The sequence below is a fragment of the Garra rufa genome, chromosome 1 (genome assembly GCF_049309525.1).
Source record: "Garra rufa chromosome 1, GarRuf1.0, whole genome shotgun sequence".
NCBI classification, from domain to species: Eukaryota; Metazoa; Chordata; class Actinopteri; order Cypriniformes; family Cyprinidae; genus Garra; species Garra rufa.
This window is the reverse complement of record NC_133361.1, coordinates 78,130,527-78,151,295: the sequence shown is the minus strand read 5'-3', so window position 1 is coordinate 78,151,295 and position 20,769 is coordinate 78,130,527. Positions and strand designations below refer to the sequence as shown.

The 20,769-nt window shown below is 48.1% G+C and overlaps 38 non-coding genes across 38 annotated transcripts; 16 read left to right on the top strand and 22 right to left on the bottom strand.

Annotated features, from left to right (window-relative positions):
- Window positions 1-576: 576 nt before the first annotated feature.
- On the bottom strand, window positions 577-648 carry trnad-guc (transfer RNA aspartic acid (anticodon GUC)). Its single transcript has one exon. It is a non-coding gene; the product is annotated as a tRNA-Asp (tRNA).
- A 570-nt stretch (window positions 649-1,218) lies between these two features.
- On the bottom strand, window positions 1,219-1,289 carry trnag-gcc (transfer RNA glycine (anticodon GCC)). The gene has a single exon. It is a non-coding gene; the product is annotated as a tRNA-Gly (tRNA).
- A 399-nt stretch (window positions 1,290-1,688) lies between these two features.
- LOC141287183 (U5 spliceosomal RNA) lies at window positions 1,689-1,804 on the top strand. Its single transcript, XR_012339417.1, has one exon. It is a non-coding gene; the product is annotated as a U5 spliceosomal RNA (small nuclear RNA).
- A 680-nt stretch (window positions 1,805-2,484) lies between these two features.
- Window positions 2,485-2,556, bottom strand: trnad-guc (transfer RNA aspartic acid (anticodon GUC)). Its single transcript has one exon. It is a non-coding gene; the product is annotated as a tRNA-Asp (tRNA).
- Window positions 2,557-3,126: 570 nt separating this feature from the next.
- trnag-gcc (transfer RNA glycine (anticodon GCC)) lies at window positions 3,127-3,197 on the bottom strand. The gene has a single exon. It is a non-coding gene; the product is annotated as a tRNA-Gly (tRNA).
- A 399-nt stretch (window positions 3,198-3,596) lies between these two features.
- Window positions 3,597-3,712, top strand: LOC141287176 (U5 spliceosomal RNA). The gene has a single exon (XR_012339416.1). It is a non-coding gene; the product is annotated as a U5 spliceosomal RNA (small nuclear RNA).
- A 505-nt stretch (window positions 3,713-4,217) lies between these two features.
- trnag-ucc (transfer RNA glycine (anticodon UCC)) lies at window positions 4,218-4,289 on the top strand. Its single transcript has one exon. It is a non-coding gene; the product is annotated as a tRNA-Gly (tRNA).
- A 103-nt stretch (window positions 4,290-4,392) lies between these two features.
- Window positions 4,393-4,464, bottom strand: trnad-guc (transfer RNA aspartic acid (anticodon GUC)). Its single transcript has one exon. It is a non-coding gene; the product is annotated as a tRNA-Asp (tRNA).
- A 571-nt stretch (window positions 4,465-5,035) lies between these two features.
- On the bottom strand, window positions 5,036-5,106 carry trnag-gcc (transfer RNA glycine (anticodon GCC)). Its single transcript has one exon. It is a non-coding gene; the product is annotated as a tRNA-Gly (tRNA).
- Window positions 5,107-5,505: 399 nt separating this feature from the next.
- Window positions 5,506-5,621, top strand: LOC141287169 (U5 spliceosomal RNA). The gene has a single exon (XR_012339415.1). It is a non-coding gene; the product is annotated as a U5 spliceosomal RNA (small nuclear RNA).
- Window positions 5,622-6,126: 505 nt separating this feature from the next.
- Window positions 6,127-6,198, top strand: trnag-ucc (transfer RNA glycine (anticodon UCC)). Its single transcript has one exon. It is a non-coding gene; the product is annotated as a tRNA-Gly (tRNA).
- Window positions 6,199-6,301: 103 nt separating this feature from the next.
- Window positions 6,302-6,373, bottom strand: trnad-guc (transfer RNA aspartic acid (anticodon GUC)). The gene has a single exon. It is a non-coding gene; the product is annotated as a tRNA-Asp (tRNA).
- Window positions 6,374-6,944: 571 nt separating this feature from the next.
- Window positions 6,945-7,015, bottom strand: trnag-gcc (transfer RNA glycine (anticodon GCC)). The gene has a single exon. It is a non-coding gene; the product is annotated as a tRNA-Gly (tRNA).
- A 399-nt stretch (window positions 7,016-7,414) lies between these two features.
- LOC141287161 (U5 spliceosomal RNA) lies at window positions 7,415-7,530 on the top strand. The gene has a single exon (XR_012339414.1). It is a non-coding gene; the product is annotated as a U5 spliceosomal RNA (small nuclear RNA).
- A 505-nt stretch (window positions 7,531-8,035) lies between these two features.
- Window positions 8,036-8,107, top strand: trnag-ucc (transfer RNA glycine (anticodon UCC)). Its single transcript has one exon. It is a non-coding gene; the product is annotated as a tRNA-Gly (tRNA).
- A 103-nt stretch (window positions 8,108-8,210) lies between these two features.
- On the bottom strand, window positions 8,211-8,282 carry trnad-guc (transfer RNA aspartic acid (anticodon GUC)). The gene has a single exon. It is a non-coding gene; the product is annotated as a tRNA-Asp (tRNA).
- Window positions 8,283-8,852: 570 nt separating this feature from the next.
- Window positions 8,853-8,923, bottom strand: trnag-gcc (transfer RNA glycine (anticodon GCC)). The gene has a single exon. It is a non-coding gene; the product is annotated as a tRNA-Gly (tRNA).
- A 399-nt stretch (window positions 8,924-9,322) lies between these two features.
- LOC141287154 (U5 spliceosomal RNA) lies at window positions 9,323-9,438 on the top strand. The gene has a single exon (XR_012339413.1). It is a non-coding gene; the product is annotated as a U5 spliceosomal RNA (small nuclear RNA).
- A 680-nt stretch (window positions 9,439-10,118) lies between these two features.
- trnad-guc (transfer RNA aspartic acid (anticodon GUC)) lies at window positions 10,119-10,190 on the bottom strand. The gene has a single exon. It is a non-coding gene; the product is annotated as a tRNA-Asp (tRNA).
- Window positions 10,191-10,760: 570 nt separating this feature from the next.
- On the bottom strand, window positions 10,761-10,831 carry trnag-gcc (transfer RNA glycine (anticodon GCC)). Its single transcript has one exon. It is a non-coding gene; the product is annotated as a tRNA-Gly (tRNA).
- Window positions 10,832-11,230: 399 nt separating this feature from the next.
- On the top strand, window positions 11,231-11,346 carry LOC141287150 (U5 spliceosomal RNA). The gene has a single exon (XR_012339412.1). It is a non-coding gene; the product is annotated as a U5 spliceosomal RNA (small nuclear RNA).
- Window positions 11,347-11,851: 505 nt separating this feature from the next.
- trnag-ucc (transfer RNA glycine (anticodon UCC)) lies at window positions 11,852-11,923 on the top strand. The gene has a single exon. It is a non-coding gene; the product is annotated as a tRNA-Gly (tRNA).
- A 103-nt stretch (window positions 11,924-12,026) lies between these two features.
- trnad-guc (transfer RNA aspartic acid (anticodon GUC)) lies at window positions 12,027-12,098 on the bottom strand. The gene has a single exon. It is a non-coding gene; the product is annotated as a tRNA-Asp (tRNA).
- Window positions 12,099-12,669: 571 nt separating this feature from the next.
- On the bottom strand, window positions 12,670-12,740 carry trnag-gcc (transfer RNA glycine (anticodon GCC)). Its single transcript has one exon. It is a non-coding gene; the product is annotated as a tRNA-Gly (tRNA).
- Window positions 12,741-13,139: 399 nt separating this feature from the next.
- On the top strand, window positions 13,140-13,255 carry LOC141287142 (U5 spliceosomal RNA). Its single transcript, XR_012339411.1, has one exon. It is a non-coding gene; the product is annotated as a U5 spliceosomal RNA (small nuclear RNA).
- A 680-nt stretch (window positions 13,256-13,935) lies between these two features.
- On the bottom strand, window positions 13,936-14,007 carry trnad-guc (transfer RNA aspartic acid (anticodon GUC)). Its single transcript has one exon. It is a non-coding gene; the product is annotated as a tRNA-Asp (tRNA).
- Window positions 14,008-14,576: 569 nt separating this feature from the next.
- trnag-gcc (transfer RNA glycine (anticodon GCC)) lies at window positions 14,577-14,647 on the bottom strand. Its single transcript has one exon. It is a non-coding gene; the product is annotated as a tRNA-Gly (tRNA).
- A 399-nt stretch (window positions 14,648-15,046) lies between these two features.
- LOC141287135 (U5 spliceosomal RNA) lies at window positions 15,047-15,162 on the top strand. Its single transcript, XR_012339410.1, has one exon. It is a non-coding gene; the product is annotated as a U5 spliceosomal RNA (small nuclear RNA).
- Window positions 15,163-15,667: 505 nt separating this feature from the next.
- trnag-ucc (transfer RNA glycine (anticodon UCC)) lies at window positions 15,668-15,739 on the top strand. Its single transcript has one exon. It is a non-coding gene; the product is annotated as a tRNA-Gly (tRNA).
- A 103-nt stretch (window positions 15,740-15,842) lies between these two features.
- trnad-guc (transfer RNA aspartic acid (anticodon GUC)) lies at window positions 15,843-15,914 on the bottom strand. The gene has a single exon. It is a non-coding gene; the product is annotated as a tRNA-Asp (tRNA).
- Window positions 15,915-16,484: 570 nt separating this feature from the next.
- On the bottom strand, window positions 16,485-16,555 carry trnag-gcc (transfer RNA glycine (anticodon GCC)). Its single transcript has one exon. It is a non-coding gene; the product is annotated as a tRNA-Gly (tRNA).
- A 399-nt stretch (window positions 16,556-16,954) lies between these two features.
- Window positions 16,955-17,070, top strand: LOC141288973 (U5 spliceosomal RNA). The gene has a single exon (XR_012339780.1). It is a non-coding gene; the product is annotated as a U5 spliceosomal RNA (small nuclear RNA).
- Window positions 17,071-17,750: 680 nt separating this feature from the next.
- Window positions 17,751-17,822, bottom strand: trnad-guc (transfer RNA aspartic acid (anticodon GUC)). The gene has a single exon. It is a non-coding gene; the product is annotated as a tRNA-Asp (tRNA).
- Window positions 17,823-18,391: 569 nt separating this feature from the next.
- Window positions 18,392-18,462, bottom strand: trnag-gcc (transfer RNA glycine (anticodon GCC)). The gene has a single exon. It is a non-coding gene; the product is annotated as a tRNA-Gly (tRNA).
- A 399-nt stretch (window positions 18,463-18,861) lies between these two features.
- Window positions 18,862-18,977, top strand: LOC141287122 (U5 spliceosomal RNA). Its single transcript, XR_012339408.1, has one exon. It is a non-coding gene; the product is annotated as a U5 spliceosomal RNA (small nuclear RNA).
- A 505-nt stretch (window positions 18,978-19,482) lies between these two features.
- On the top strand, window positions 19,483-19,554 carry trnag-ucc (transfer RNA glycine (anticodon UCC)). The gene has a single exon. It is a non-coding gene; the product is annotated as a tRNA-Gly (tRNA).
- Window positions 19,555-19,657: 103 nt separating this feature from the next.
- trnad-guc (transfer RNA aspartic acid (anticodon GUC)) lies at window positions 19,658-19,729 on the bottom strand. The gene has a single exon. It is a non-coding gene; the product is annotated as a tRNA-Asp (tRNA).
- Window positions 19,730-20,299: 570 nt separating this feature from the next.
- trnag-gcc (transfer RNA glycine (anticodon GCC)) lies at window positions 20,300-20,370 on the bottom strand. Its single transcript has one exon. It is a non-coding gene; the product is annotated as a tRNA-Gly (tRNA).
- Window positions 20,371-20,769: the final 399 nt, after the last annotated feature.

The following is a 20,769-nucleotide window of genomic DNA, read 5'->3' as shown; positions in this document are numbered from 1 at the left end:
GGTAGACCTTTGTCTGCGCTACGGCCAGAACAAGAGGGACACAAGAAGTGCCTGGTGGACCGCCAGGACACTAGAAAACATCTCTGTCTGTGATCAACCACCAGACAAGAGGAACACAGGCCTCGGCCCTCGGGCACGCGAGGCAGGATATCACACCTCTCGCCTGGAGGACTGCCAGGTCGAGAGGGTAGAAATCCTTTTCCTCCATAGAGGAAAGCGCCTATAGCACCTCTGGGCCTAGCAATGCTAGGGCTGAAGGACGACTGAGCCAGGAGTGACTCTGAGGTCTAGTTCGTAGAATCTGACGAACGTTAGAGGTGAGGACCAACCCGCCGCACTGCAGATGTCCTGGATCGGGACACCTGCCATCAGAGCTTTAGAGGCTGCAATGCCTCTAGTTGAGTGAGCCTTGACTCCCATCGGGGATGGGAGACCAGAGGACTCATAGGCAGTAGAGATGGCATCAATGATCCACTTACTGATAGTAGGCTTGGAAGCCGGGCACCCCCTCTTAGGGGGGCCGTAACAGACCAAAATCTTTTGGATGAGTCGTTCAGCAGCAGCAAAGAGCTGGGTCTCCCCGTCGGGGAATCGAACCCCGGTCTTCCGCGTGACAGGCGGAGATACTGTCCACTATACTAACGAGGAGCCGTACCCAGTGTTCTTCGCCCCCAGCCGCCTTGACTTCACCGACATCAGCATAAGGAGCCACTACTCCATGAAAAAAAACAAATCAACCTGCCTTGATCTTATTGAGTCTCCCAATATCTTGAATGCTACACATTACAGGGGGTCCTCATTTGGACCACTTTACTATTATTACTATTTTTTTTACTTTTCATAATGGGAACATGAAAAAAAAGGATGGGAAATCATGTGGCAGTAACATCGCATTTACGTGGATCATATCGCCCACTGCTAGAATTCTACCACTGAACCACCAATGCTCGGAAAGGAGGGAGAACGTTTGGAATTAACACCGCATTGACGAGTATATTGCCCACTGCTAAACTTCGTCAACCTATAGATAAAGTGAACAAGTTTTATAGGCATTTGACGAATATAGACGGACTAATGAGTTTCTGAAAAGATTCGGCAGGGAACGGGGGTGGGTCGGTATGCAAAGGTTGGAGCTCCTTCAAGTAAATCAGGCTTCATTTTAAAGAACCTTACACACATGCAAGCACACACACAACTTAATTAAAAGGACTCCGTTCCTGCATTGGCCGGGAATCGGACCCGGGTCTCCCGCGTGGCAGGCGAGAATTCTACCACTGAACCACCAATGCTCGGCTGGGAGAACTTCGGCCTTCACATTGCCCTGGATTTAGTAATGGTGCGTAACTGTTACACGTCAAATCCAGGGAAAGGGGGGTTGGGTCAATATGCAAAGTTTGGAGCTCCTTCTAGCAAATCAGGCTTGGCCTTCAAGGCTCATTTTAAAGAATCCCACACACATGCAAACACACACCCCTTACTTAAAAGAACTCTGTTCCTGCATTTGCCCGGGAATCAGAGCCAGGCCTCCTGTGTGGCAGGCGAGAATGGATGATGGAAGAGACTTTTTAACTTTTACTCCTCCCATTTGGAGTGAGGGGGAGATGAAAATCTTATCGGCACCCTAGATTACCCTTTGTGAGTATAGTGGTTTACCACAGGGAGCGCACATGCTCAAGCGCGTGGGCACACAACTCGAGTTTCTCTTCATAGACGCATAAATCTTTCGCCTTTTACTAAAGATTTCCGTGGAGGGGAACCTTTCCGAGTGACCTGTATTTTTGGGTGCTCTGCTCACAGCAGAGCTGCACTGCAGTTTCAATAGCAGACTAAATCTGACCACACACCAATGTGCATTGGAGCAAAGCGTGCTTTCTCGTGGACCGTGTTTGCAGCCTTTGCGCTTCCTGTGTCGCAACTTCACATTTTTTTTCAGCCAGCATGGAAAGACAGCACTCTCATGACATGATGGGATCCAAACCTTGGGCTTCAGCCACTTTGGCCCTGTCAGTGACTCATGTACTTCCAGCATTCTTTTCTGCTCACAACAGAGCTGTATTGGAGTGTCAAGAGTAAAACTGGCCACCAGCCAATGGGCGGTGGAACGAAGCGCGCCTCACCACGTTCTGTACTTGCGGACTTTGCGCTTTCTGCGTCGCAGCTCCAGATTTCTTTAGCCCGCATGGAAAGACAGCACTCTCTCGTACATGACGGGATACAAACAAAGATGGCTTCAGCTCCTTTTGCCCTATCAGTGACTTGTGCATTTCAAGCATTCTTTTCAGATGGCTAAAAGCTGGAGTCGGACACTTGCGTTGGTGGTATAGTGGTGAGCATAGCTGGCTTCCAAGCAGTTGACCCGGGTTCGATTCCCGGCCAACGCATTTGTTTTGGCTCTGGTTGACGTTGAAGCAGAACTCCTTCTGTGACCTCTGTCAGCACCAAAATCTTTTGGATGAGTCGTTCAGCAGCAGCAAAGAGCTGGGTCTCCCCGTCGGGGAATCGAACCCCGGTCTTCCGCGTGACAGGCGGAGATACTGTCCACTATACTAACGAGGAGCCGTACCCAGTGTTCTTCGCCCCCAGCCGCCTTGACTTCACCGACATCAGCATAAGGAGCCACTACTCCATGAAAAAAAACAAATCAACCTGCCTTGATCTTATTGAGTCTCCCAATATCTTGAATGCTACACATTACAGGGGGTCCTCATTTGGACCACTTTACTATTATTACTATTTTTTTTACTTTTCATAATGGGAACATGAAAAAAAAGGATGGGAAATCATGTGGCAGTAACATCACATTTACGTGGATCATATCGCCCACTGCTAGAATTCTACCACTGAACCACCAATGCTCGGAAGGGAGGGAGAACGTTTGGAATTAACACCGCATTGACGAGTATATTGCCCACTGCTAAACTTCGTCAACCTATAGATAAAGTGAACAAGTTTTATAGGCATTTGACGAATATAGACGGACTAATGAGTTTCTGAAAAGATTCGGCAGGGAACGGGGGTGGGTCGGTATGCAAAGGTTGGAGCTCCTTCAAGTAAATCAGGCTTCATTTTAAAGAACCTTACACACATGCAAGCACACACACAACTTAATTAAAAGGACTCCGTTCCTGCATTGGCCGGGAATCGGACCCGGGTCTCCCGCGTGGCAGGCGAGAATTCTACCACTGAACCACCAATGCTCGGCTGGGAGAACTTCGGCCTTCACATTGCCCTGGATTTAGTAATGGTGCGTAACTGTTACACGTCAAATCCAGGGAAAGGGGGGTTGGGTCAATATGCAAAGTTTGGAGCTCCTTCTAGCAAATCAGGCTTGGCCTTCAAGGCTCATTTTAAAGAATCCCACACACATGCAAACACACACCCCTTACTTAAAAGAACTCTGTTCCTGCATTTGCCCGGGAATCAGAGCCAGGCCTCCTGTGTGGCAGGCGAGAATGGATGATGGAAGAGACTTTTTAACTTTTACTCCTCCCATTTGGAGTGAGGGGGAGATGAAAATCTTATCGGCACCCTAGATTACCCTTTGTGAGTATAGTGGTTTACCACAGGGAGCGCACATGCTCAAGCGCGTGGGCACACAACTCGAGTTTCTCTTCATAGACGCATAAATCTTTCGCCTTTTACTAAAGATTTCCGTGGAGGGGAACCTTTCCGAGTGACCTGTATTTTTGGGTGCTCTGCTCACAGCAGAGCTGCACTGCAGTTTCAATAGCAGACCAAATCTGACCACACACCAATGTGCATTGGAGCAAAGCGTGCTTTCTCGTGGACCGTGTTTGCAGCCTTTGCGCTTCCTGTGTCGCAACTTCACATTTTTTTTCAGCCAGCATGGAAAGACAGCACTCTCATGACATGATGGGATCCAAACCTTGGGCTTCAGCCACTTTGGCCCTGTCAGTGACTCATGTACTTCCAGCATTCTTTTCTGCTCACAACAGAGCTGTATTGGAGTGTCAAGAGTAAAACTGGCCACCAGCCAATGGGCGGTAGAACGAAGCGCGCCTCACCACGTTCTGTACTTGCGGACTTTGCGCTTTCTGCGTCGCAGCTCCAGATTTCTTTAGCCCGCATGGAAAGACAGCACTCTCTCGTACATGACGGGATACAAACAAAGATGGCTTCAGCTCCTTTTGCCCTATCAGTGACTTGTGCATTTCAAGCATTCTTTTCAGATGGCTAAAAGCTGGAGTCGGGCACTTGCGTTGGTGGTATAGTGGTGAGCATAGCTGCCTTCCAAGCAGTTGACCCGGGTTCGATTCCCGGCCAACGCATTTGTTTTGGCTCTGGTTGACGTTGAAGCAGAACTCCTTCTGTGACCTCTGTCAGCACCAAAATCTTTTGGATGAGTCGTTCAGCAGCAGCAAAGAGCTGGGTCTCCCCGTCGGGGAATCGAACCCCGGTCTTCCGCGTGACAGGCGGAGATACTGTCCACTATACTAACGAGGAGCTGTACCCAGTGTTCTTCGCCCCCAGCCACCTTGACTTCACCGACATCAGCATAAGGAGCCACTACTCCATGAAAAAAAAACAAATCAACCTGCCTTGATCTTATTGAGTCTCCCAATATCTTGAATGCTACACATTACAGGGGGTCCTCATTTGGACCACTTTACTATTATTACTATTTTTTTTACTTTTCATAATGGGAACATGAAAAAAAAGGATGGGAAATCATGTGGCAGTAACATCGCATTTACGTGGATCATATCGCCCACTGCTAGAATTCTACCACTGAACCACCAATGCTCGGAAAGGAGGGAGAACGTTTGGAATTAACACCGCATTTACGAGTATATTGCCCACTGCTAAACTTCGTCAACCTATAGATAAAGTGAACAAGTTTTATAGGCATTTGACGAATATAGACGGACTAATGAGTTTCTGAAAAGATTCGGCAGGGAACGGGGGTGGGTCGGTATGCAAAGGTTGGAGCTCCTTCAAGTAAATCAGGCTTCATTTTAAAGAACCTTACACACATGCAAGCACACACACAACTTAATTAAAAGGACTCCGTTCCTGCATTGGCCGGGAATCGGACCCGGGTCTCCCGCGTGGCAGGCGAGAATTCTACCACTGAACCACCAATGCTCGGCTGGGAGAACTTCGGCCTTCACATTGCCCTGGATTTAGTAATGGTGCGTAACTGTTACACGTCAAATCCAGGGAAAGGGGGGTTGGGTCAATATGCAAAGTTTGGAGCTCCTTCTAGCAAATCAGGCTTGGCCTTCAAGGCTCATTTTAAAGAATCCCACACACATGCAAACACACACCCCTTACTTAAAAGAACTCTGTTCCTGCATTTGCCCGGGAATCAGAGCCAGGCCTCCTGTGTGGCAGGCGAGAATGGATGATGGAAGAGACTTTTTAACTTTTACTCCTCCCATTTGGAGTGAGGGGGAGATGAAAATCTTATCGGCACCCTAGATTACCCTTTGTGAGTATAGTGGTTTACCACAGGGAGCGCACATGCTCAAGCGCGTGGGCACACAACTCGAGTTTCTCTTCATAGACGCATAAATCTTTCGCCTTTTACTAAAGATTTCCGTGGAGGGGAACCTTTCCGAGTGACCTGTATTTTTGGGTGCTCTGCTCACAGCAGAGCTGCACTGCAGTTTCAATAGCAGACCAAATCTGACCACACACCAATGTGCATTGGAGCAAAGCGTGCTTTCTCGTGGACCGTGTTTGCAGCCTTTGCGCTTCCTGTGTCGCAACTTCACATTTTTTTTCAGCCAGCATGGAAAGACAGCACTCTCATGACATGATGGGATCCAAACCTTGGGCTTCAGCCACTTTGGCCCTGTCAGTGACTCATGTACTTCCAGCATTCTTTTCTGCTCACAACAGAGCTGTATTGGAGTGTCAAGAGTAAAACTGGCCACCAGCCAATGGGCGGTAGAACGAAGCGCGCCTCACCACGTTCTGTACTTGCGGACTTTGCGCTTTCTGCGTCGCAGCTCCAGATTTCTTTAGCCCGCATGGAAAGACAGCACTCTCTCGTACATGACGGGATACAAACAAAGATGGCTTCAGCTCCTTTTGCCCTATCAGTGACTTGTGCATTTCAAGCATTCTTTTCAGATGGCTAAAAGCTGGAGTCGGGCACTTGCGTTGGTGGTATAGTGGTGAGCATAGCTGCCTTCCAAGCAGTTGACCCGGGTTCGATTCCCGGCCAACGCATTTGTTTTGGCTCTGGTTGACGTTGAAGCAGAACTCCTTCTGTGACCTCTGTCAGCACCAAAATCTTTTGGATGAGTCGTTCAGCAGCAGCAAAGAGCTGGGTCTCCCCGTCGGGGAATCGAACCCCGGTCTTCCGCGTGACAGGCGGAGATACTGTCCACTATACTAACGAGGAGCTGTACCCAGTGTTCTTCGCCCCCAGCCACCTTGACTTCACCGACATCAGCATAAGGAGCCACTACTCCATGAAAAAAAAACAAATCAACCTGCCTTGATCTTATTGAGTCTCCCAATATCTTGAATGCTACACATTACAGGGGGTCCTCATTTGGACCACTTTACTATTATTACTATTTTTTTTACTTTTCATAATGGGAACATGAAAAAAAAGGATGGGAAATCATGTGGCAGTAACATCGCATTTACGTGGATCATATCGCCCACTGCTAGAATTCTACCACTGAACCACCAATGCTCGGAAAGGAGGGAGAACGTTTGGAATTAACACCGCATTTACGAGTATATTGCCCACTGCTAAACTTCGTCAACCTATAGATAAAGTGAACAAGTTTTATAGGCATTTGACGAATATAGACGGACTAATGAGTTTCTGAAAAGATTCGGCAGGAAACGGGGGTGGGTCGGTATGCAAAGGTTGGAGCTCCTTCAAGTAAATCAGGCTTCATTTTAAAGAACCTTACACACATGCAAGCACACACACAACTTAATTAAAAGGACTCCGTTCCTGCATTGGCCGGGAATCGGACCCGGGTCTCCCGCGTGGCAGGCGAGAATTCTACCACTGAACCACCAATGCTCGGCTGGGAGAACTTCGGCCTTCACATTGCCCTGGATTTAGTAATGGTGCGTAACTGTTACACGTCAAATCCAGGGAAAGGGGGGTTGGGTCAATATGCAAAGTTTGGAGCTCCTTCTAGCAAATCAGGCTTGGCCTTCAAGGCTCATTTTAAAGAATCCCACACACATGCAAACACACACCCCTTACTTAAAAGAACTCTGTTCCTGCATTTGCCCGGGAATCAGAGCCAGGCCTCCTGTGTGGCAGGCGAGAATGGATGATGGAAGAGACTTTTTAACTTTTACTCCTCCCATTTGGAGTGAGGGGGAGATGAAAATCTTATCGGCACCCTAGATTACCCTTTGTGAGTATAGTGGTTTACCACAGGGAGCGCACATGCTCAAGCGCGTGGGCACACAACTCGAGTTTCTCTTCATAGACGCATAAATCTTTCGCCTTTTACTAAAGATTTCCGTGGAGGGGAACCTTTCCGAGTGACCTGTATTTTTGGGTGCTCTGCTCACAGCAGAGCTGCACTGCAGTTTCAATAGCAGACTAAATCTGACCACACACCAATGTGCATTGGAGCAAAGCGTGCTTTCTCGTGGACCGTGTTTGCAGCCTTTGCGCTTCCTGTGTCGCAACTTCACATTTTTTTTCAGCCAGCATGGAAAGACAGCACTCTCATGACATGATGGGATCCAAACCTTGGGCTTCAGCCACTTTGGCCCTGTCAGTGACTCATGTACTTCCAGCATTCTTTTCTGCTCACAACAGAGCTGTATTGGAGTGTCAAGAGTAAAACTGGCCACCAGCCAATGGGCGGTGGAACGAAGCGCGCCTCACCACGTTCTGTACTTGCGGACTTTGCGCTTTCTGCGTCGCAGCTCCAGATTTCTTTAGCCCGAATGGAAAGACAGCACTCTCTCGTACATGACGGGATACAAACAAAGATGGCTTCAGCTCCTTTTGCCCTATCAGTGACTTGTGCATTTCAAGCATTCTTTTCAGATGGCTAAAAGCTGGAGTCGGGCACTTGCGTTGGTGGTATAGTGGTGAGCATAGCTGCCTTCCAAGCAGTTGACCCGGGTTCGATTCCCGGCCAACGCATTTGTTTTGGCTCTGGTTGACGTTGAAGCAGAACTCCTTCTGTGACCTCTGTCAGCACCAAAATCTTTTGGATGAGTCGTTCAGCAGCAGCAAAGAGCTGGGTCTCCCCGTCGGGGAATCGAACCCCGGTCTTCCGCGTGACAGGCGGAGATACTGTCCACTATACTAACGAGGAGCCGTACCCAGTGTTCTTCGCCCCCAGCCGCCTTGACTTCACCGACATCAGCATAAGGAGCCACTACTCCATGAAAAAAAACAAATCAACCTGCCTTGATCTTATTGAGTCTCCCAATATCTTGAATGCTACACATTACAGGGGGTCCTCATTTGGACCACTTTACTATTATTACTATTTTTTTTACTTTTCATAATGGGAACATGAAAAAAAAGGATGGGAAATCATGTGGCAGTAACATCGCATTTACGTGGATCATATCGCCCACTGCTAGAATTCTACCACTGAACCACCAATGCTCGGAAAGGAGGGAGAACGTTTGGAATTAACACCGCATTGACGAGTATATTGCCCACTGCTAAACTTCGTCAACCTATAGATAAAGTGAACAAGTTTTATAGGCATTTGACGAATATAGACGGACTAATGAGTTTCTGAAAAGATTCGGCAGGGAACGGGGGTGGGTCGGTATGCAAAGGTTGGAGCTCCTTCAAGTAAATCAGGCTTCATTTTAAAGAACCTTACACACATGCAAGCACACACACAACTTAATTAAAAGGACTCCGTTCCTGCATTGGCCGGGAATCGGACCCGGGTCTCCCGCGTGGCAGGCGAGAATTCTACCACTGAACCACCAATGCTCGGCTGGGAGAACTTCGGCCTTCACATTGCCCTGGATTTAGTAATGGTGCGTAACTGTTACACGTCAAATCCAGGGAAAGGGGGGTTGGGTCAATATGCAAAGTTTGGAGCTCCTTCTAGCAAATCAGGCTTGGCCTTCAAGGCTCATTTTAAAGAATCCCACACACATGCAAACACACACCCCTTACTTAAAAGAACTCTGTTCCTGCATTTGCCCGGGAATCAGAGCCAGGCCTCCTGTGTGGCAGGCGAGAATGGATGATGGAAGAGACTTTTTAACTTTTACTCCTCCCATTTGGAGTGAGGGGGAGATGAAAATCTTATCGGCACCCTAGATTACCCTTTGTGAGTATAGTGGTTTACCACAGGGAGCGCACATGCTCAAGCGCGTGGGCACACAACTCGAGTTTCTCTTCATAGACGCATAAATCTTTCGCCTTTTACTAAAGATTTCCGTGGAGGGGAACCTTTCCGAGTGACCTGTATTTTTGGGTGCTCTGCTCACAGCAGAGCTGCACTGCAGTTTCAATAGCAGACTAAATCTGACCACACACCAATGTGCATTGGAGCAAAGCGTGCTTTCTCGTGGACCGTGTTTGCAGCCTTTGCGCTTCCTGTGTCGCAACTTCACATTTTTTTTCAGCCAGCATGGAAAGACAGCACTCTCATGACATGATGGGATCCAAACCTTGGGCTTCAGCCACTTTGGCCCTGTCAGTGACTCATGTACTTCCAGCATTCTTTTCTGCTCACAACAGAGCTGTATTGGAGTGTCAAGAGTAAAACTGGCCACCAGCCAATGGGCGGTGGAACGAAGCGCGCCTCACCACGTTCTGTACTTGCGGACTTTGCGCTTTCTGCGTCGCAGCTCCAGATTTCTTTAGCCCGCATGGAAAGACAGCACTCTCTCGTACATGACGGGATACAAACAAAGATGGCTTCAGCTCCTTTTGCCCTATCAGTGACTTGTGCATTTCAAGCATTCTTTTCAGATGGCTAAAAGCTGGAGTCGGACACTTGCGTTGGTGGTATAGTGGTGAGCATAGCTGGCTTCCAAGCAGTTGACCCGGGTTCGATTCCCGGCCAACGCATTTGTTTTGGCTCTGGTTGACGTTGAAGCAGAACTCCTTCTGTGACCTCTGTCAGCACCAAAATCTTTTGGATGAGTCGTTCAGCAGCAGCAAAGAGCTGGGTCTCCCCGTCGGGGAATCGAACCCCGGTCTTCCGCGTGACAGGCGGAGATACTGTCCACTATACTAACGAGGAGCCGTACCCAGTGTTCTTCGCCCCCAGCCGCCTTGACTTCACCGACATCAGCATAAGGAGCCACTACTCCATGAAAAAAAACAAATCAACCTGCCTTGATCTTATTGAGTCTCCCAATATCTTGAATGCTACACATTACAGGGGGTCCTCATTTGGACCACTTTACTATTATTACTATTTTTTTTACTTTTCATAATGGGAACATGAAAAAAAAGGATGGGAAATCATGTGGCAGTAACATCACATTTACGTGGATCATATCGCCCACTGCTAGAATTCTACCACTGAACCACCAATGCTCGGAAAGGAGGGAGAACGTTTGGAATTAACACCGCATTGACGAGTATATTGCCCACTGCTAAACTTCGTCAACCTATAGATAAAGTGAACAAGTTTTATAGGCATTTGACGAATATAGACGGACTAATGAGTTTCTGAAAAGATTCGGCAGGGAACGGGGGTGGGTCGGTATGCAAAGGTTGGAGCTCCTTCAAGTAAATCAGGCTTCATTTTAAAGAACCTTACACACATGCAAGCACACACACAACTTAATTAAAAGGACTCCGTTCCTGCATTGGCCGGGAATCGGACCCGGGTCTCCCGCGTGGCAGGCGAGAATTCTACCACTGAACCACCAATGCTCGGCTGGGAGAACTTCGGCCTTCACATTGCCCTGGATTTAGTAATGGTGCGTAACTGTTACACGTCAAATCCAGGGAAAGGGGGGTTGGGTCAATATGCAAAGTTTGGAGCTCCTTCTAGCAAATCAGGCTTGGCCTTCAAGGCTCATTTTAAAGAATCCCACACACATGCAAACACACACCCCTTACTTAAAAGAACTCTGTTCCTGCATTTGCCCGGGAATCAGAGCCAGGCCTCCTGTGTGGCAGGCGAGAATGGATGATGGAAGAGACTTTTTAACTTTTACTCCTCCCATTTGGAGTGAGGGGGAGATGAAAATCTTATCGGCACCCTAGATTACCCTTTGTGAGTATAGTGGTTTACCACAGGGAGCGCACATGCTCAAGCGCGTGGGCACACAACTCGAGTTTCTCTTCATAGACGCATAAATCTTTCGCCTTTTACTAAAGATTTCCGTGGAGGGGAACCTTTCCGAGTGACCTGTATTTTTGGGTGCTCTGCTCACAGCAGAGCTGCACTGCAGTTTCAATAGCAGACCAAATCTGACCACACACCAATGTGCATTGGAGCAAAGCGTGCTTTCTCGTGGACCGTGTTTGCAGCCTTTGCGCTTCCTGTGTCGCAACTTCACATTTTTTTTCAGCCAGCATGGAAAGACAGCACTCTCATGACATGATGGGATCCAAACCTTGGGCTTCAGCCACTTTGGCCCTGTCAGTGACTCATGTACTTCCAGCATTCTTTTCTGCTCACAACAGAGCTGTATTGGAGTGTCAAGAGTAAAACTGGCCACCAGCCAATGGGCGGTAGAACGAAGCGCGCCTCACCACGTTCTGTACTTGCGGACTTTGCGCTTTCTGCGTCGCAGCTCCAGATTTCTTTAGCCCGCATGGAAAGACAGCACTCTCTCGTACATGACGGGATACAAACAAAGATGGCTTCAGCTCCTTTTGCCCTATCAGTGACTTGTGCATTTCAAGCATTCTTTTCAGATGGCTAAAAGCTGGAGTCGGGCACTTGCGTTGGTGGTATAGTGGTGAGCATAGCTGCCTTCCAAGCAGTTGACCCGGGTTCGATTCCCGGCCAACGCATTTGTTTTGGCTCTGGTTGACGTTGAAGCAGAACTCCTTCTGTGACCTCTGTCAGCACCAAAATCTTTTGGATGAGTCGTTCAGCAGCAGCAAAGAGCTGGGTCTCCCCGTCGGGGAATCGAACCCCGGTCTTCCGCGTGACAGGCGGAGATACTGTCCACTATACTAACGAGGAGCTGTACCCAGTGTTCTTCGCCCCCAGCCACCTTGACTTCACCGACATCAGCATAAGGAGCCACTACTCCATGAAAAAAAAACAAATCAACCTGCCTTGATCTTATTGAGTCTCCCAATATCTTGAATGCTACACATTACAGGGGGTCCTCATTTGGACCACTTTACTATTATTACTATTTTTTTTACTTTTCATAATGGGAACATGAAAAAAAAGGATGGGAAATCATGTGGCAGTAACATCGCATTTACGTGGATCATATCGCCCAATGCTAGAATTCTACCACTGAACCACCAATGCTCGGAAAGGAGGGAGAACGTTTGGAATTAACACCGCATTTACGAGTATATTGCCCACTGCTAAACTTCGTCAACCTATAGATAAAGTGAACAAGTTTTATAGGCATTTGACGAATATAGACGGACTAATGAGTTTCTGAAAAGATTCGGCAGGAAACGGGGGTGGGTCGGTATGCAAAGGTTGGAGCTCCTTCAAGTAAATCAGGCTTCATTTTAAAGAACCTTACACACATGCAAGCACACACACAACTTAATTAAAAGGACTCCGTTCCTGCATTGGCCGGGAATCGGACCCGGGTCTCCCGCGTGGCAGGCGAGAATTCTACCACTGAACCACCAATGCTCGGCTGGGAGAACTTCGGCCTTCACATTGCCCTGGATTTAGTAATGGTGCGTAACTGTTACACGTCAAATCCAGGGAAAGGGGGGTTGGGTCAATATGCAAAGTTTGGAGCTCCTTCTAGCAAATCAGGCTTGGCCTTCAAGGCTCATTTTAAAGAATCCCACACACATGCAAACACACACCCCTTACTTAAAAGAACTCTGTTCCTGCATTTGCCCGGGAATCAGAGCCAGGCCTCCTGTGTGGCAGGCGAGAATGGATGATGGAAGAGACTTTTTAACTTTTACTCCTCCCATTTGGAGTGAGGGGGAGATGAAAATCTTATCGGCACCCTAGATTACCCTTTGTGAGTATAGTGGTTTACCACAGGGAGCGCACATGCTCAAGCGCGTGGGCACACAACTCGAGTTTCTCTTCATAGACGCATAAATCTTTCGCCTTTTACTAAAGATTTCCGTGGAGGGGAACCTTTCCGAGTGACCTGTATTTTTGGGTGCTCTGCTCACAGCAGAGCTGCACTGCAGTTTCAATAGCAGACTAAATCTGACCACACACCAATGTGCATTGGAGCAAAGCGTGCTTTCTCGTGGACCGTGTTTGCAGCCTTTGCGCTTCCTGTGTCGCAACTTCACATTTTTTTTCAGCCAGCATGGAAAGACAGCACTCTCATGACATGATGGGATCCAAACCTTGGGCTTCAGCCACTTTGGCCCTGTCAGTGACTCATGTACTTCCAGCATTCTTTTCTGCTCACAACAGAGCTGTATTGGAGTGTCAAGAGTAAAACTGGCCACCAGCCAATGGGCGGTGGAACGAAGCGCGCCTCACCACGTTCTGTACTTGCGGACTTTGCGCTTTCTGCGTCGCAGCTCCAGATTTCTGTAGCCCGAATGGAAAGACAGCACTCTCTCGTACATGACGGGATACAAACAAAGATGGCTTCAGCTCCTTTTGCCCTATCAGTGACTTGTGCATTTCAAGCATTCTTTTCAGATGGCTAAAAGCTGGAGTCGGGCACTTGCGTTGGTGGTATAGTGGTGAGCATAGCTGCCTTCCAAGCAGTTGACCTGGGTTCGATTCCCGGCCAACGCATTTGTTTTGGCTCTGGTTGACGTTGAAGCAGAACTCCTTCTGTGACCTCTGTCAGCACCAAAATCTTTTGGATGAGTCGTTCAGCAGCAGCAAAGAGCTGGGTCTCCTCGTCGGGGAATCGAACCCCGGTCTTCCGCGTGACAGGCGGAGATACTGTCCACTATACTAACGAGGAGCCGTACCCAGTGTTCTTCGCCCCCAGCCGCCTTGACTTCACCGACATCAGCATAAGGAGCCACTACTCCATGAAAAAAAACAAATCAACCTGCCTTGATCTTATTGAGTCTCCCAATATCTTGAATGCTACACATTACAGGGGGTCCTCATTTGGACCACTTTACTATTATTACTATTTTTTTTACTTTTCATAATGGGAAAATGAAAAAAAGGATGGGAAATCATGTGGCAGTAACATCACATTTACGTGGATCATATCGCCCACTGCTAGAATTCTACCACTGAACCACCAATGCTCGGAAAGGAGGGAGAACGTTTGGAATTAACACCGCATTGACGAGTATATTGCCCACTGCTAAACTTCGTCAACCTATAGATAAAGTGAACAAGTTTTATAGGCATTTGACGAATATAGACGGATTAATGAGTTTCTGAAAAGATTCGGCAGGGAACGGGGGTGGGTCGGTATGCAAAGGTTGGAGCTCCTTCAAGTAAATCAGGCTTCATTTTAAAGAACCTTACACACATGCAAGCACACACACAACTTAATTAAAAGGACTCCGTTCCTGCATTGGCCGGGAATCGGACCCGGGTCTCCCGCGTGGCAGGCGAGAATTCTACCACTGAACCACCAATGCTCGGCTGGGAGAACTTCGGCCTTCACATTGCCCTGGATTTAGTAATGGTGCGTAACTGTTACACGTCAAATCCAGGGAAAGGGGGGTTGGGTCAATATGCAAAGTTTGGAGCTCCTTCTAGCAAATCAGGCTTGGCCTTCAAGGCTCATTTTAAAGAATCCCACACACATGCAAACACACACCCCTTACTTAAAAGAACTCTGTTCCTGCATTTGCCCGGGAATCAGAGCCAGGCCTCCTGTGTGGCAGGCGAGAATGGATGATGGAAGAGACTTTTTAACTTTTACTCCTCCCATTTGGAGTGAGGGGGAGATGAAAATCTTATCGGCACCCTAGATTACCCTTTGTGAGTATAGTGGTTTACCACAGGGAGCGCACATGCTCAAGCGCGTGGGCACACAACTCGAGTTTCTCTTCATAGACGCATAAATCTTTCGCCTTTTACTAAAGATTTCCGTGGAGGGGAACCTTTCCGAGTGACCTGTATTTTTGGGTGCTCTGCTCACAGCAGAGCTGCACTGCAGTTTCAATAGCAGACCAAATCTGACCACACACCAATGTGCATTGGAGCAAAGCGTGCTTTCTCGTGGACCGTGTTTGCAGCCTTTGCGCTTCCTGTGTCGCAACTTCACATTTTTTTTCAGCCAGCATGGAAAGACAGCACTCTCATGACATGATGGGATCCAAACCTTGGGCTTCAGCCACTTTGGCCCTGTCAGTGACTCATGTACTTCCAGCATTCTTTTCTGCTCACAACAGAGCTGTATTGGAGTGTCAAGAGTAAAACTGGCCACCAGCCAATGGGCGGTAGAACGAAGCGCGCCTCACCACGTTCTGTACTTGCGGACTTTGCGCTTTCTGCGTCGCAGCTCCAGATTTCTTTAGCCCGCATGGAAAGACAGCACTCTCTCGTACATGACGGGATACAAACAAAGATGGCTTCAGCTCCTTTTGCCCTATCAGTGACTTGTGCATTTCAAGCATTCTTTTCAGATGGCTAAAAGCTGGAGTCGGGCACTTGCGTTGGTGGTATAGTGGTGAGCATAGCTGCCTTCCAAGCAGTTGACCCGGGTTCGATTCCCGGCCAACGCATTTGTTTTGGCTCTGGTTGACGTTGAAGCAGAACTCCTTCTGTGACCTCTGTCAGCACCAAAATCTTTTGGATGAGTCGTTCAGCAGCAGCAAAGAGCTGGGTCTCCCCGTCGGGGAATCGAACCCCGGTCTTCCGCGTGACAGGCGGAGATACTGTCCACTATACTAACGAGGAGCCGTACCCAGTGTTCTTCGCCCCCAGCCGCCTTGACTTCACCGACATCAGCATAAGGAGCCACTACTCCATGAAAAAAAACAAATCAACCTGCCTTGATCTTATTGAGTCTCCCAATATCTTGAATGCTACACATTACAGGGGGTCCTCATTTGGACCACTTTACTATTATTACTATTTTTTTTACTTTTCATAATGGGAACATGAAAAAAAAGGATGGGAAATCATGTGGCAGTAACATCGCATTTACGTGGATCATATCGCCCACTGCTAGAATTCTACCACTGAACCACCAATGCTCGGAAAGGAGGGAGAACGTTTGGAATTAACACCGCATTTACGAGTATATTGCCCACTGCTAAACTTCGTCAACCTATAGATAAAGTGAACAAGTTTTATAGGCATTTGACGAATATAGACGGACTAATGAGTTTCTGAAAAGATTCGGCAGGGAACGGGGGTGGGTCGGTATGCAAAGGTTGGAGCTCCTTCAAGTAAATCAGGCTTCATTTTAAAGAACCTTACACACATGCAAGCACACACACAACTTAATTAAAAGGACTCCGTTCCTGCATTGGCCGGGAATCGGACCCGGGTCTCCCGCGTGGCAGGCGAGAATTCTACCACTGAACCACCAATGCTCGGCTGGGAGAACTTCGGCCTTCACATTGCCCTGGATTTAGTAATGGTGCGTAACTGTTACACGTCAAATCCAGGGAAAGGGGGGTTGGGTCAATATGCAAAGTTTGGAGCTCCTTCTAGCAAATCAGGCTTGGCCTTCAAGGCTCATTTTAAAGAATCCCACACACATGCAAACACACACCCCTTACTTAAAAGAACTCTGTTCCTGCATTTGCCCGGGAATCAGAGCCAGGCCTCCTGTGTGGCAGGCGAGAATGGATGATGGAAGAGACTTTTTAACTTTTACTCCTCCCATTTGGAGTGAGGGGGAGATGAAAATCTTATCGGCACCCTAGATTACCCTTTGTGAGTATAGTGGTTTACCACAGGGAGCGCACATGCTCAAGCGCGTGGGCACACAACTCGAGTTTCTCTTCATAGACGCATAAATCTTTCGCCTTTTACTAAAGATTTCCATGGAGGGGAACCTTTCCGAGTGACCTGTATTTTTGGGTGCTCTGCTCACAGCAGAGCTGCACTGCAGTTTCAATAGCAGACTAAATCTGACCACACACCAATGTGCATTGGAGCAAAGCGTGCTTTCTCGTGGACCGTGTTTGCAGCCTTTGCGCTTCCTGTGTCGCAACTTCACATTTTTTTTCAGCCAGCATGGAAAGACAGCACTCTCATGACATGATGGGATCCAAACCTTGGGCTTCAGCCACTTTGGCCCTGTCAGTGACTCATGTACTTCCAGCATTCTTTTCTGCTCACAACAGAGCTGTATTGGAGTGTCAAGAGTAAAACTGGCCACCAGCCAATGGGCGGTGGAACGAAGCGCGCCTCACCACGTTCTGTACTTGCGGACTTTGCGCTTTCTGCGTCGCAGCTCCAGATTTCTTTAGCCCGCATGGAAAGACAGCACTCTCTCGTACATGACGGGATACAAACAAAGATGGCTTCAGCTCCTTTTGCCCTATCAGTGACTTGTGCATTTCAAGCATTCTTTTCAGATGGCTAAAAGCTGGAGTCGGACACTTGCGTTGGTGGTATAGTGGTGAGCATAGCTGGCTTCCAAGCAGTTGACCCGGGTTCGATTCCCGGCCAACGCATTTGTTTTGGCTCTGGTTGACGTTGAAGCAGAACTCCTTCTGTGACCTCTGTCAGCACCAAAATCTTTTGGATGAGTCGTTCAGCAGCAGCAAAGAGCTGGGTCTCCCCGTCGGGGAATCGAACCCCGGTCTTCCGCGTGACAGGCGGAGATACTGTCCACTATACTAACGAGGAGCCGTACCCAGTGTTCTTCGCCCCCAGCCGCCTTGACTTCACCGACATCAGCATAAGGAGCCACTACTCCATGAAAAAAACAAATCAACCTGCCTTGATCTTATTGAGTCTCCCAATATCTTGAATGCTACACATTACAGGGGGTCCTCATTTGGACCACTTTACTATTATTACTATTTTTTTTACTTTTCATAATGGGAACATGAAAAAAAAGGATGGGAAATCATGTGGCAGTAACATCGCATTTACGTGGATCATATCGCCCACTGCTAGAATTCTACCACTGAACCACCAATGCTCGGAAAGGAGGGAGAACGTTTGGAATTAACACAGCATTTACGAGTATATTGCCCACTGCTAAACTTCGTCAACCTATAGATAAAGTGAACAAGTTTTATAGGCATTTGACGAATATAGACGGACTAATGAGTTTCTGAAAAGATTCGGCAGGGAACGGGGGTGGGTCGGTATGCAAAGGTTGGAGCTCCTTCAAGTAAATCAGGCTTCATTTTAAAGAACCTTACACACATGCAAGCACACACACAACTTAATTAAAAGGACTCTGTTCCTGCATTGGCCGGGAATCGGACCCGGGTCTCCCGCGTGGCAGGCGAGAATTCTACCACTGAACCACCAATGCTCGGCTGGGAGAACTTCGGCCTTCACATTGCCCTGGATTTAGTAATGGTGCGTAACTGTTACACGTCAAATCCAGGGAAAGGGGGGTTGGGTCAATATGCAAAGTTTGGAGCTCCTTCTAGCAAATCAGGCTTGGCCTTCAAGGCTCATTTTAAAGAATCCCACACACATGCAAACACACACCCCTTACTTAAAAGAACTCTGTTCCTGCATTTGCCCGGGAATCAGAGCCAGGCCTCCTGTGTGGCAGGCGAGAATGGATGATGGAAGAGACTTTTTAACTTTTACTCCTCCCATTTGGAGTGAGGGGGAGATGAAAATCTTATCGGCACCCTAGATTACCCTTTGTGAGTATAGTGGTTTACCACAGGGAGCGCACATGCTCAAGCGCGTGGGCACACAACTCGAGTTTCTCTTCATAGACGCATAAATCTTTCGCCTTTTACTAAAGATTTCCGTGGAGGGGAACCTTTCCGAGTGACCTGTATTTTTGGGTGCTCTGCTCACAGCAGAGCTGCACTGCAGTTTCAATAGCAGACTAAATCTGACCACACACCAATGTGCATTGGAGCAAAGCGTGCTTTCTCGTGGACCGTGTTTGCAGCCTTTGCGCTTCCTGTGTCGCAACTTCACATTTTTTTTCAGCCAGCATGGAAAGACAGCACTCTCATGACATGATGGGATCCAAACCTTGGGCTTCAGCCACTTTGGCCCTGTCAGTGACTCATGTACTTCCAGCATTCTTTTCTGCTCACAACAGAGCTGTATTGGAGTGTCAAGAGTAAAACTGGCCACCAGCCAATGGGCGGTGGAACGAAGCGCGCCTCACCACGTTCTGTACTTGCGGACTTTGCGCTTTCTGCGTCGCAGCTCCAGATTTCTTTAGCCCGAATGGAAAGACAGCACTCTCTCGTACATGACGGGATACAAACAAAGATGGCTTCAGCTCCTTTTGCCCTATCAGTGACTTGTGCATTTCAAGCATTCTTTTCAGATGGCTAAAAGCTGGAGTCGGGCACTTGCGTTGGTGGTATAGTGGTGAGCATAGCTGCCTTCCAAGCAGTTGACCCGGGTTCGATTCCCGGCCAACGCATTTGTTTTGGCTCTGGTTGACGTTGAAGCAGAACTCCTTCTGTGACCTCTGTCAGCACCAAAATCTTTTGGATGAGTCGTTCAGCAGCAGCAAAGAGCTGGGTCTCCCCGTCGGGGAATCGAACCCCGGTCTTCCGCGTGACAGGCGGAGATACTGTCCACTATACTAACGAGGAGCCGTACCCAGTGTTCTTCGCCCCCAGCCGCCTTGACTTCACCGACATCAGCATAAGGAGCCACTACTCCATGAAAAAAAACAAATCAACCTGCCTTGATCTTATTGAGTCTCCCAATATCTTGAATGCTACACATTACAGGGGGTCCTCATTTGGACCACTTTACTATTATTACTATTTTTTTTACTTTTCATAATGGGAACATGAAAAAAAAGGATGGGAAATCATGTGGCAGTAACATCGCATTTACGTGGATCATATCGCCCACTGCTAGAATTCTACCACTGAACCACCAATGCTCGGAAAGGAGGGAGAACGTTTGGAATTAACACCGCATTTACGAGTATATTGCCCACTGCTAAACTTCGTCAACCTATAGATAAAGTGAACAAGTTTTATAGGCATTTGACGAATATAGACGGACTAATGAGTTTCTGAAAAGATTCGGCAGGGAACGGGGGTGGGTCGGTATGCAAAGGTTGGAGCTCCTTCAAGTAAATCAGGCTTCATTTTAAAGAACCTTACACACATGCAAGCACACACACAACTTAATTAAAAGGACTCCGTTCCTGCATTGGCCGGGAATCGGACCCGGGTCTCCCGCGTGGCAGGCGAGAATTCTACCACTGAACCACCAATGCTCGGCTGGGAGAACTTCGGCCTTCACATTGCCCTGGATTTAGTAATGGTGCGTAACTGTTACACGTCAAATCCAGGGAAAGGGGGGTTGGGTCAATATGCAAAGTTTGGAGCTCCTTCTAGCAAATCAGGCTTGGCCTTCAAGGCTCATTTTAAAGAATCCCACACACATGCAAACACACACCCCTTACTTAAAAGAACTCTGTTCCTGCATTTGCCCGGGAATCAGAGCCAGGCCTCCTGTGTGGCAGGCGAGAATGGATGATGGAAGAGACTTTTTAACTTTTACTCCTCCCATTTGGAGTGAGGGGGAGATGAAAATCTTATCGGCACCCTAGATTACCCTTTGTGAGTATAGTGGTTTACCACAGGGAGCGCACATGCTCAAGCGCGTGGGCACA